General features: G+C 43.2%; 1 protein-coding gene across 3 annotated transcripts in view; it reads right to left on the reverse strand.

Annotated features, from left to right (window-relative positions):
• Positions 1–14,318, reverse strand: part of LOC144479268 (copine-8) — a 652,766-nt gene that overhangs the window by 530,693 nt on the left and 107,755 nt on the right. The gene's annotated exons all lie outside the window — the stretch shown is intronic.

Below are 14,318 nucleotides of genomic sequence, written 5' to 3' on the forward strand. Positions count from 1 at the left end.
TTGGGAAATGACAAAACGTCACATTGGTGCAGCGGTACTTAGCTCTATGATGTGGCAACTGAAGCATATTATTTAGGACAGAGCATAAAGGGAGCTTTACTCTGTGTCCTGCAATGTCACACAATGACATGCAAATTTGTGAAGCATTCCATATTTTTGGGCGGCACAGTGGTTAGCACTGCTGCTTCACAACGCCAGGGACCCAGGTTCGATTCCCGGATTGGGTCACTGTCTGTGTGGAGTTTGCACATTCTCCCCGTGTCTGCGTGGGTTTCCTCTGGGTGCTCCGGTTTCCTCCCACATTCTGAAAGACATGCAGGCTAGGTGCATTGACATAAACAGGTGTCGGACTGTGGCGACTAGGGGTATTTCACAGTAACTTCATTGCAGTGTTAATGTAAGCCTTACTTGTGACTAATAAATAAACTTTAAAAATACTATTCTTCAACTTTGAATTTTTTAGGTAAGTGGGGGGTGGAGAGGGGGGGGGGGGTGTTGGGTTCTCAGGGGAAGGTGGGATGCAGATTTAAGGCGACCATCAGATCAGCCATGATTTTATTAAATGGTGGAGCTGGCTCAAGAGGCTGAATGGCCTACTCTTGCCCATTGTTTGCATGCTCATATGTATGAGCTGCAAGTCCAATTCCAATTCTCTTCTCGCACCTAGTGGTGCACTAAGGCAGACTGTTTCCATTTCCATCCCAGGACAGGTCGCGAGTCTGTCACCGAGGGCTTATAGCTTGAGGGGTGCTATTCCACATCAAGCATGGCTGACCAGGAGGTCTCTCCCACTCTTGCCACCATCCATTGGTGTGTTTGGAAGGAATTGTCCATTGACACACTCAACCTGTTTGAATGTGTTATGAACACATCTTCCTTGGCTATCAGGTCTTGGGGTGAAACTTGAACCTGGAGCTTCCGGTCAAGAGGCAGGGACACTACCCACTGCACCACAAGACAGCCACATGAACAGTGAATGCTTGGTGAACAGGGGCCTAACATATAGGAAGTTTCTTTCCTCATATCTCACAACTTAACTTAATGACTAGAAAACAATTAAAATAACTAAACCGGTGCATTCTTATGTTCCAGTATCATAATTGCCTGAAAAGGCTGTACCTATAAAACTAGTGTCAAGAAAGTGTAACAATGGACAAACATAATTCATGGACAACAAAAGTATCAAAGAATGAACCATCATTGTTTCCACGTTTTACTAAAGAACAAAATTTACTCCCCAACATCAATATCACTGGAGCCCACAGATCAATCACATCTTCTGTATATATATATATTAGAAATGAAGCAGCAAATTTGAAACAAAAGGTCTAGGCTTCACCATGACTTTAAAATGAATTTGCATAGTGGCACAGTAGTTAGTACCAGGGACCGGGTCCAAATTCCAACTTGGTTGACTGTGCAGAGTTGCACGTTCTCCCCGTGTCTGCGTGGGTTTCCTCCAGGTACTCCGGTTTCCTGTGACTAATAAATAAACTTTAAAAATACTATTCTTCAACTTTGAAGAATAGTCCGAAAGATGTGCTGGTTAGGTGCATTGGCTACGCCAAATTATCCTTCAGTGTACCTGAACAGGCGTCGGAGTGTGGCGACTAGGGGGATTTTCACAGTAACTTCATTACAGTGTTAATGTAAGCCTACTTGTGACGTTAATAAATAAACTTTAAAAATTTTAAATATAAACACAAGGATACGGAGTAAGAACAGGCTATTTTAGCCTTCAGGATCGTGATGCCTGACAGGCCTCATAAAACGTTTAATCTCACAGCCTTCCAATTACTTATTGTTCTCATGGAGGCAAGTATCTTGGTAAGGTATCCAAGATGAGGGACAAGGAGAAATCCAGAATTTTAGTTTATTATAATTCATATTTTACCCCCAACCAGTTGTATTCTACAGATGGCACTCCCCTACTTTAAGAGATATTGAAGCCAAAATGTCCATGGGATATCTGCTCATTTATCTCGTTACTTGTCACCTTAAATTCACTTCTATTTATCTCGCTTTTTGAAATGAATTAATTAGCTGTTAGACGACATCTACTGTTGATGGATGTTTGTTCTGTAATTTTATTATGGGGGCGGGGAGGTGGGTTATGACATCTTCTGATGTATAGTTTTTCCTCAAACTGCCTCCTTCCCTGCTTCTTCACTCGGCTCTCACTAACTTCCAAATTCTTAAGCAAAATACTGCAGGTGCTGGAAATCAAACAAAAATGCTGGAAACACTCAGATAAAAGGCAGCGTCTGTAGAGCGAGAGAGAGGGAGAGAAACAAAGCTGTCACTTTGCTATCATTGTTCACATGACTTTTGTATCATCCATATGTTATAGAGCTTAATTTAGCTCATGCTGGTTTTACTTTCTTCAATGCGAGCAGCTAGATACAACCAGTGATGTGTTTGAGCATCAGTATATGGCAGCAATCTTCATTGTCTTGAGCAGCCTTGAAACATCCGACAACTTTGGGACAGTGGGTGTAAGCTCGATGGGCTGAATGGCCTCTTTCTGTACTGTAGAGATTCTATGTTTCTAAGAGGTGGGTCATCAGATATTGTTGACTTGCCATATCTCCGCTTGAGGAAACAGAGTGCAACCCTGAGAAGGTTGGAAAGATAGCCCTTCATTTCATATGGGTGCTCACAAATATTATAGTACGAGAGCTATTCATCGATTACAATAGTAATGATTTATGACTTTACTACATTGCTCATAACCATTAGAATCCTTTCAGGGATTGCAGCAAAATGTCAATTTGCATCGTATATAGACCATGGGGGCGATTCTCCAACCTTGCTGCTCCTGATTCACAAGGATCCAGGAAAATAGCGTGCAGGCCTAAAAATCGGTTTCATGCACGGTGCCAAACAGTTTGCAATCATCTGGATCCCTTTCTCGTGGCACAAACCGGATTGTACAGAAAGGTAGCAAAGCCAATTAGCATATATATACACAAAGCCCATTCGACACCAGAATCTCCCTGCTCCCAGGATTTTCTGAATCGCTACTGGTCTCCGCTAGCAGAGACTAGGCACAATGGCTATGCCGGGGTGCTTGGAGACTCCCAGGTGGTCTGGGACATGGCTGAACAGTACCCACTGGGCACCCCAGCAGTGCCAGTTGGCCACTGCGTGTAAGGGTAAGAGCCAAGGGTGGAGCCTATGCCAGGGGTGTCATGCAGGGGGACCCATCAGGAGGCCCTGATGTCCCAACGCCGGTCACCCTTGTTGGAGAGGGGGTGAGGGAACATGCTGTGGATGGGGCCCTTGCGAAAGTGCCTGAGTGCTCTTAAGTCAGGCTCACTGGCGTAGAATACAAACTGCTTTAAACGTTATTTCCACTACTCATGAAGTCATCTGAAACTTTCAATTGTACAGCCATTGAAGGTCAAAAACATTCACCGGAATTCTACCGCCTTGCCCGCCACAGAATTGTACTGCCTTGCCTGCCATCGTGGACAAGGGGCGGACAACAGCAATGTCCGTTGACCTCAGGTGGGAATTTCTGATCTCGCTCAAGTGAGGCCATAAAATCCCACCCATTATATAATTGGTCCCTTTACCACGTTCCTTCAACTGTATAAATTTGTATTATTGTAGAGTTCCTCCGAATTTTTCTAACATTGTGCGGGAAGCAAATAATCAGAGGTGTGTCAGGGGGACTAGCAGGGTAAATACGTGGGGTCAAGGGGATAGGGCCTGGGTGAGATTGTGGTCGGTGCAGATTCATTGGGCCAAATGGTCTCCTTCTACACCGAGTGAAAAGCTACACAAATTCACTCTTAACCCAACAGCACTACTACACCCGATGGACATTATTTTGATGAACCAGCTACATTCTGGGCAAGTCAGTTTTGCACAAGTGTGTGTCAAATGGGTATTATTTACGTACTCCAAAACTTCCAGCTCGTAACGAGTACATGTCTACTGCCAGCCTTAATCAGAGCTTTCACCAGAAGCTTAGTACCCAAGAAACATGTGGGGCAGCCTTGAACTTCGAGCTTCCTAAATTTGTTGAAAACAATTTTTTGTCAACTCAGTTGACCACATTACTCTACAAAATGAATATATTTCACGCCGAAAAAAAAAACTGACTATGTTTTATATTCTACACGATAATCCTCAAGTTGAACAGCACTGGAAATGAAAAAAGATGGAGTTGTCAGAATGGGCCTTAATCTATGGAATGATTGTTAAAATAGGACGTGATACCAGTGTGTGTAATATTTCCAAAATAACTTCTGTAATGTTCTTTTCTGGTTGGTAGGTTAATAGTGGATTTAAAAGCAAGGTGCTATCTAGTTTGTATTTTATTTTAGGGTCATACCTTTGCCCACGATTCAACAAATCTTCCAGTTAACAACATACTGTATCAGAAGTTTTTTTCTAATTCAGCCAAGTCTCGGTGATTCGATTTCTGCAGCAGTTCAATGAAGAACTACAATCAGGGGTTTGATCATTTTCCATTTCATTCCCCAGTATCATTTCAAATGATTACCCAACTACAAAGCAGCAGAAATGGCAGTCATGCCTGAATACTGGAAATCAGCCTTATTCCATAGAATCCAACTTGCTGGCAGAAAACATTCAGGAGTCACGTTGAAAATCGCTATCAGAAAATAGTAGCAAAAAAAAAGGCAGCCATTCTTGCAGAGCTATGGAAACGTAGGGAGCAATACATAAAAAAGTAGAAAAGATGCCAAACGGAAGAAGAGAAGAGAGAAAGGTTTGATGTAACTTTCATTTTAAAATGTGCCCACGAGTGTTTAAAATTTTAAGTACATTTGTATAATTAGACTTCAATCTCAGCACAATTTCCAATAACTTACGCGTACATAATATTATGAGCTGGTCATTTATTTCACATTGAACAAAAGATTTAAGGCTTCAAATAGATTTTATTTTTTCTAATGTTTGTATGTTCAAATCCTGGAGGCAGATGTCCTCTAACAGACCTAAAATTGAGGAAGTGATCTGGAGGTAAAATGAATGAAAACAATGTTATTGTTCATTAATATTAATTTCTCATTTAACAAGAGCCAAGCCTTTATGTTGTGTTGGGTTCACAGAGCTAAGAAAAGGCATTATAAAACAGAATGCATGTCACAAATTTATACATTCTTGAGATATGACTAGTGGCATAACAATTGGAGCAGCACAGTGGCACAATGGTTACCACAGCTGCCGCACAGCACCAGGAACCCGGGTTCAATTCCCACTTGGGTCACTGTCTGTGTGGAGTTTGCACGTTCTCCCCATATCTGTGTGGGTTTCCTCCCGCAGTCCAAAGATATGCAGGTTGGGTTGATTGGCCATGCTAAATTGCCCCTTAATGTCAGGGAGACTAGCTAGGGTAAATGTATGGAGTTGTGCGAAAGGGCCTGGGTGGGATTGTGGTCGGTGCAGACTTGATGGGCCAAATGGCCTTCTTCTGCATTGTAGGGATTCTATTCTATTGTTTCACATGCAATGTGGAATATGAATCATTAGTTTTCTGCCTTGGATTTTCCGCATGGTGGCACAGTGGTTAGCACTGCTGCTTCACAGTGCCAGGGACCTGGGTTCAATTCCCAGCTTGGGTCTGGCTGTGTGGAGTTTGCAGGTTCTCCCTGTGTCTGCATGGGTTTCCTCCAGGTGTTCCAGTTTCCTCCACAGTCCAAAGGACGTGCTGGTTAGATGCATTGACCCGAACAGGCGCCGGAGTGTGGCGACTAGGGGATTTTCACAGTAACTTCATTGCAATGTTAGTGTAAGCCTGCTTGTGACTAATAAATAAACTTTACTTTATCCTTTAAAAAGGAAACAAAGAGCTAAAACCGCAGAGACACTGAGCTGAATTTTACATGCTGCTGACAGGTTTGCCTGCAGTGATGGGGATACTGATCAAATAGGCTCACCTTCCCAAGTTTGCCTTCATAATACAGTCAAAATTAGAAGACTGCCCATCATTTTTAAATGGATAATTAAAGATCAATTAGGTTTGTTGTCAAGCCTATTGACCTTGATAATGCAATGCCCATGCCAGAATATGTTTGGCATAGGCAGCAGGGGCCCAATTTTGGTTTTACATCAATTGTTTAAAGAGCAGGAAGGAAGGGGAGGTTCATTCTTCAGGGGCTGCCTTTGCTAATCACCTTTGACTGAATTCTCAAAGCAATCTCAATAAACCTACTCCAACCTCATTGGAGGTGTACCTAGTGTACCCTGCAGTACACTATGGGGGGTGGCATAGAGCATGTTGACTCTATTGTTCCACCTGTGTCCTAAGATGGCTATAGGAGTTACCCAGCTTGCAAATTGGCCATGTTTCTAGCAGTATCTGGGAGCAGATTACCAGGGACCCTGTCTAACCCGTTCCCTGATGGACTTCACAGCTGCCATTGTCCGAACCCTCTGCAAACCAGAGGGCCAATGGGCCACCAGATTTCATGATTCCAGAAACTCCCAGAAATAAAGAAGCACTAAGGAAACCCATTATGTAAGGCAGGTACTCAGGAACTCCCTCCCCACTCCCTCTCTCAATGGTACCTTGGTAGCTTTGTTAATGGGAGATCAAAGCTCCTTCATTCATAAGGATTGCCCTCCATTGTGTGCCAATAGCCAGACTGGAACACCAGTTGTAAGAAACGAGGATTATAAACTTGTGGGTTTGTTACAAGGAGTCTGCAGAAAATAACATTCAGAAGACGACTGCAGAATTCTCTCTCTGCTACTTTGAAGTTTGGACCCATCTCCATTACATTTTGGAATGCATCTCAGAGATAGAGAATTTCACACAAAGGAAATTCAAGTATCGGAGAATCCATCTTGAAAAAAGATGGATTACCGTTCAAAATAAACTGCCTCCAGAGAAACCGCCAGCTTACATAGGCTGCAACACCCCTGGAAATGTTAAGGTCACCAAAGGAAGATCAGAACATATAGCTCTTATATTTTGCTTCCAGACTTTAACTCTCACCAATTCCATCTCCTCTGCCACCCTGCAATATATTCTGCATTGCATGTTATCATGTACACATATATTGTGGGATTGGAGACTTCTTTTTACTTTTTGAAAAGTCTTATACTCCCCTCAAGTGAGTTTTTAAAATAATAAAATTAACGAACTCAAGATCCGACTAGCTTATTGCTTCATAAAACATTATAGATGGTCGAAATACATATGTATGGTTGAGGCCGTCCTTGTGTGTGCAAGGACGGCCTCAACCGGGATATTGGGTTCATGTCACACTATTTGTAACTCCCACAGTTGCGTGGACCTGCAGAGTTTCACTGGCTGTCTTGTCTGGAGACAATACACTTCTTTTTAGCCTGTCTTGATGCTCTCTCCACTCCCATTGTTTTGTTTCTTAAAGACTGGATTAGTTGTAAGTATTCGCATTCCAACCATTATTCATGTAAATTGAGTCTGTGTCTTTATAAGTTCTGTTTGTGAACAGAATTCCCACTCACCTGAAGAAGGGGCTTAGAGCCTCGAAAGCTTGTGTGGCTTTTGCTACCAAATAAACCTGTTGGACTTTAACCTGGTGTTGTTAAACTTCTTACAGAGAAGGTTTACCAGACTAATACATGGAATGGGCAGTTGATGAGGAAAGGTTGGACAGGCTAGGCTTATATTCACCGGAGTTTAGAAGAGTTGAGGTGACTTGATTGAACCATACAAGATCCTGAGGGGTCTTAGCAGTGTGGATGCGGCAAAGATCTTTTGGGAGAAACTAGAAATAAAGGTCACCCTTTTAAAACTGAGGCAAGGAGAATTTCTTTGGGGGTAGTGAGGCTTCCACAAAAGGTGCTGCAGACAGAGTCTTTTCACGCTCATTTCATTACAAGGTATGACAAAAATACAAAACAGGAAACAGATTCATGCTCTACTCAGATTGCTCGACTGTGGTATTGATGCCCAGATGATCCTAAACGGTGTTAGTTACACAATGGTTGGTTACAAACAAAACCTATCTTCATTTGAAAAGATGAGACTGGTGTCAGAATTCTGAAGTTGCTGATTTTTTTTTTTGGTGCTAGCCAGAATAGATAATTTTGTTAGTAACCCTGTGTCTGTTCCTTGCTATAACTCGAGGTTAAGTATTGTCTAAGAGGTTTGGTTGGTTTAGCCAGCTGTTAGCTCCCAGACTGTTGTTAATAGCCAAGCTGCTTGATTACCTGTAGGGGTATTGTGTGCTTCTCACTGGCCCTGTCTTTACTCTGTGTAGTACAGAGGCTTTTAACATGCTAATTTTTTGGATTGTTTGTCTGATCTGCTTGGATCTTTTTTAACCCCTCGCTATCCACCTGTGAACTTTTTTTTAAGCTCCAACCCAGGCACAATCTGACTTACAAGTGGTTAGTGGGCTGCAATTAGATTCTTTCCCTCCTGTAGGAGTTCTGGTTTTGTGTCCACTTCTAGCGAACTGGAAAACTCTCTATTTCATCTTGCTGATCAGTGGCCAACTCTGCACAAGTTTCACTGCTATTCCTCGTGATCTCCACAAGTATCACCTGCCTGGGGTATGGTTTTCCTCTTTTCTTCTGTTCTTTTGGGAATAGACATTCCCCTAACCTGTTCCATGTCCCCAGAACATTACTGTCCCCAAGTGAATGCTCAGCTTCTGTTGTCTCCCCTCAACTGGGTGGGGCATCTCCCTCAATCTTCCATGGTCTTTTTGGAAACTTGCCTGCTTGGTCACCATTTAAATCTGACATGAAAGTGTCTGCTAAACAGATCATTAGCACCCTTCCTTCATCCTTTTTAACCATTACAAGCCCTTCATGGACTCCTTTACTGCGGCTAGTCTGACTTCAGCCCTATTAAATTCAAATGGCCCTCCTTCACGACCCCAACTCCCACAGATTCTATCCTGACCGGTTTTACTTCTACTGGCTGAGCCTCAGTCTTTGGAAGTCCCAGTACCTCTTCTCTAACTACTGCAGCTCTCACAGGTTCTATCACCGCTGTAGGATATCCAAACTTCTCAGTTCCCTGTAGATTCTTGTTGACTTTCTTTAGCCATTTCAGCCTCTCCAGACCATACTTTACCTGGCGGGAGTACTATTCTCCAGCCTGCTTTCATAGAAATCATAGAAACCCTACAGTGCAGAAGGAGGCCATTCGGCCCATCGAGTCTGCACCGACCACAATCCCACCCAGGCCCTACCCCCATATCCCTACATATTTACCCGCTAATCCCTCTAACCTACACATCTCAGGACACTAAGGGGCAATTTTGGCATGGCCAATCAACCTAACCAGCACATCTTTGGACTGTGGGAGGAAACCGGAGTACCCGGAGGAAACCCACGCAGACACGAGGAGAATGTGCAAACTCCACACAGACAGTGACCCAAGCCGGGAATCGAACCCAGGTCCCTGGAGCTGTGAAGCAGCAGTGCTAACCACTGTGCTACCGTGCCGCCCTATGTAATCCCTATAGTGCAGAAAGGCGTCATTTGGCCCATCGAGTCTGTACCGACCACAATCCCACCCAGGCCCTATCCCCATAATCCCATGCACCTTCCCTAACTGGTCCCTCTGACACTAAGGGACAATTTAGCATGGCCAATGCACCTAACCCGCACATCTTTGGCCTGTGGGAGGAAACCAGAGCACCTGGAGGAAACACACACAGACATGGGAAGAACGTGCAAACTCCACACAGACAGTAACCCAAGCCGGGAATCGAACCCAGGTACCTGGTGCTGTGAGGCAGCAGTGCTAACCACTGTGCCACCATGCCGCCTCATTGTCAGTCTCCATCCCCCTACAGAGTTCAAATAGACTCATCACCCTTTCTTGCCGTTTTCTTTGGAACTCCATCTCCTTCCACCCTGCATCCCTCTTTTTCCCTTGCAATCTCGCTGCACATTGCTCTGTTATACTTCACCCATTGTGTATTTCCAAGGAGTTTTGGGTGGGTCTGTGGCAGCCATTGTTTTACTATCTTGCATTTTAATCTCTCTTCCTTAGACAGAATTTCAATGGATTTTTGAATGACAGGAAATGTCTCTTCACATTCCCGAAAGCACTTTGTTTGTTTTCTTCCCTCTTCACCTTGGAAGGCGTCCTTGCATTTTTATGTAGCTTGTTGTTGATCAGTTCAAATAGCAACGTTTCCTGTCAGTTGAAAAATCTTTTTTTTTTCAAAATTAAAAAGGCTTGGCCTTGTGACATCAACCGTCGGGGTCAAGAGGGGAATTTATTCATCCCTCCAGATTTGGTCAGAACACTTGCATTTATTACACAGCCCTCGCTGCCCAAGATGGTGGTGGTCCTTTTCCTTGAATTGTTTGGATTCATAGTCAAACTGCTAAATTATTAGACTGCTTTAAAAGAACAATTAAGATTCACCCACATTATTGAGACTAGATCGTAAATCAATCTCACCAGATCATATCAATTCAAAATGCTGCTTTCAACTGACATTTATAATTAGCAAATTAATGAACTCAGAATCTCTACACTGCAGAAGGAGGTCATTCGGCCCATTGAGTCTGCACCAACCACAATCTCACCCAGGCGTTATTCCCGTAACACCTTATATTTACTCTGCTAATCCCCCGACATTAGGGTCAATTTAGCATGGCCAATCAATCTAACCCACACATCTTTGGAGCGTGGGAGGAAACTAGAGCACCCACCCAGAGGAAACCCACGCAGACACAGGGATAATGTGCAAACTCCACACAGACAGTGACCCAAGCCGAGAATCGAACTCGGGTCTCTGGCGCTGTGAGGCAGCAGTGCTAACCACTGTGCCACCATGCGGCCCAAAATCAAAATGGAGAATCGCCTTTGTAATTGGTGTTATTTGTTTTGCCAATTAACTCCGTGCAACTTATTTTCAAATGCAATGTTCAACTGTTGCGATAGTTCTAATGCTAATGAACAATTGTTGGTTCATGACTAGCAACAATGTAAACTTTATCATAGTCTGAACCTGATGTAGGATAGTTCAGCAAGCCAAATCCAGGCATAAACTGGATGGTAAACTCCAACCAGTTCCTCGAGTTCAGGCGTTGGGATCTTGGGTTTATCTGGTGTCTATGAACAGTCTGGAAAGGGTATCAATTCCAGTGCTCCAACAATGGAAAAGGGAGAAATCTATTTGGCTATCACCACTTCTAGCAATAGTACCATTACAAATATGATGTTTGCAAGATTATGCTTTGGAACTGCCTTTAACTTGGGATAAAATGAAAGAGTCCATGTGACCTGCTCTGAATTCTGCCTAACAATGGGTGACCTAGCTGTTAAAAAATTAAAGGAAGAGCTGTGTTGTTTCGCTGGAAATAAGTCACAAGGCATTCACAGAGAGATTAGAGCAGCAGCATTCACATTTATCATTGGAGACTAGCAATCTAACTAAGTTCCAAGAACATGTTGAGAACAGCAGGCAAACAGTAAAGCCTTAAACTGTCCATTTACGTCCAAGCTACAGCTGATATCTGAAGAATAGGTAATCAGCATTCTACCTGCATACAAGGCCTATGTGATTCATATTGCCAAGAAGATAGGCTTTGAAAAAAATTGAGTCATTAGGAAACCATTCAAGGATCAGGTTTCGGGCTTTCCCGGAACATCACTGAATTTCCTAAATAAGTCAGTCCTTGGGGATTCAGGAGAGAGCAGCTAAAAGCAAAAAAACCTCGATGGTTCAATGCACAGGAATGCAGGCGAGAGCTCAGCTGCAGGTTGGAAAGACCAAATGTGTGGGATTTGAAACTAGATTGGAAGATTTGCTTAGCTTGAGCTAGAGGGAGAAACTCCAGGGAAAACCCTCACCATGAAAGACAACCATGAGGTTAAAGGTTACCAGGGGAAGGAAAAGATTTGAAGTGAACCCTAGAGCGCTCAGAATCACTGTAGGCTGGTTCCAGGAGAATTGAACACCTGCCAAGGTGACAGTGTAAAATATTATAAAGTGGGATTTTCCGTAATGTTAAAAGTAAAATTTTTTATCCGGTAGTTTGATTTACTGCCACATGTAAAAAGTATTGCTTCTTGCGTGCAATACAGACAAAGCTTACCATTCATACTGTACATAGGAGAGAAGGAGAGGAGAGGGTGGAGGATGTAGTGAGACAGTCTTAACTAGGGTGTAGAGAAAGATCAAATTAATACAAGGAGGTCCATTCAAAAGTCTGATGGCAGCAGTGAAGAAGCTGCTCTCGAGTCAGTTGGTGCATGATCTCAGACTTGTGTATAATTTTCCCAACGGACGAAGGTGGAAGGGAGTATGTCTGGGGTGATTATGCTGGCTGCTTTTCCAAGGCAGCGGGATTAACGTACAAGTTGCCTTCACAAATAACGTCTAGTCAACAGACAAAATCTTGAAGTGTCATCCCTTAAACTATCAACTGGTAGTTCAAATTTAATTTTTAAAGTTCTTGGCTCTTCAAGGATCATAATATTACATATACTTCTGTTGATTCACAAGGGACAGAGAGTGCGGTAGACCACAAACTGCGGAGGCCATATTGTGTTTTGCATGATATTATTGAGAAAACCGCGCAGCCAAGCAAGTAGCAGCCCTTGGCACTGCCTACCTAGGGAAATTGACACAAGTATTGTGCAGTGTTGTATGCAAATTTCTACCCCTCAGGTGTTTACAGTGCATTGTTCAAACCATCCCTCCTGTTTGATCCTGATTACTATGCCACAAAATGATAGACAAACCTCCAGATGATCCGTGAAGGGAGCAAGATACAAGAAAAGATCAAAGCAGCTCAAACACCACAAACTAAAAAAAAGTAGGTTAAAGGAGGGTGGGGGCTCCTCACTGAGGTTTATTAAACGCGAAATAACATAAACATGTTATAGAAAATAAAGAGATATATTGAATGCCCCAAATGAACGGTTCTATGGTGCTGTATTAGCAATGCTCTTTTTCCAGTGAGAAATTCACGCAATCTGACAACGTTTTGGAAGATGAAATCTGCTTCTGGATACAAATACAGTGAACCACAAACACCATTTCAAATTAAGCTAGGAAAGTAAGCCTCAAAGTACTTCCAATTGATACGAAACTAAAATAACCAGAATTTTCTGGACCTTCCCGCCGGTTGCATCTTCCAGTCCCACCAAGGGAGACCCCCTCCACAGCAAGTTTCCCACCAGCGGGACAGGAAAGCTATGCAAAACTCAGTAAAGAACTGCAGGACCAGAAGATCCCACCAGCAGCCAGTGAGAAGCCACCTCTGCCATTGGAAAACATGCGGCAAGGGTCGGGGGAGGGGCAGAAAATCCCACCCAATGTGCTAGAACTTCATTACTCAAAAGTTAATGTTAGAATTAATTGGCCAGGGTAGAGTAGAGAAGTCAAAGATAATAGGAATATTCAAATCATAGTTTGATGTTCTGCTAGGATATTGGAGAGATAACTCTTAAAACCGGGTGCTCAGTTTCCTCCCATAGCCTGAATGACGAGCTGGTTAGGTGCATTGGCCATGCTAAATTCTCCCTCCATGTACCTGAACAGGCGCTGGAGTGTGGCGACTACGGGATTTTCACAGTAACTTCTTTGCAGTGTTAATGTAAGTCTACTTGTGACACTAATAAATAAAATCAATCTAACCTACATATCTTGGGACACCAAGGGATAATTTAGCACGGTCGATCCACCTAACCTGCACATCTTTGGACGGTGGCAGAAAACCTGAGCACTTGGAGGAATCCCTCGCAGACAGGGGGAGACAAGGGTGGCACAGTGGCTAGCACTGCTGCCTCACAGCACCAGGGACCCAGGGTCGATTTCCGGCTTCCCTGCTTGTGCAGAGTCTGCACGTTCTCCCTGTGTGTCTGCGTGGGTTTCCTCCGGGTGCTCCAGTTTCCTCCCACAGTCGGAAAGACATGCTGGTTGGGTGCATTGGCCATGCTAAATTCCCCCTCAGTGTACCTGGACAGGCGCCGGAGTGTAGCAACTTGGGAATTTTCACAGTAACTTCATTGCAGAGTTAATGTGAGCCTACTTGTGACTAATAAATAAACTTTAAAAAACCAAATAACCAGCAGGTCTTAGACTTTTTTAATGAATATGCAGACAGCTGAATTTTAACATGAAGAATCCTTGTGGTTGATCATTTTTCACAATCCCAAGCTTTGAAATGGTGTTCAATGTCTTTGGCTATATCATTTCAATACAATTGTAATTTTTGAAGAAATGCAATTGCTTTTATTGGAAAGTTTAATGCTGACAATGTGAAGAAATCAATCCTTTAACAATGTTAAATGTCCCATTTGCAATTTATTTTTTATTCCCAAGTCATATCCAATGGCTTTTCGTCAATTGATTTTGAGCAGAATGCAACGT

The sequence above is a fragment of the Mustelus asterias genome, chromosome 25 (genome assembly GCF_964213995.1).
Source record: "Mustelus asterias chromosome 25, sMusAst1.hap1.1, whole genome shotgun sequence".
Lineage (NCBI taxonomy): Eukaryota > Metazoa > Chordata > Chondrichthyes > Carcharhiniformes > Triakidae > Mustelus > Mustelus asterias.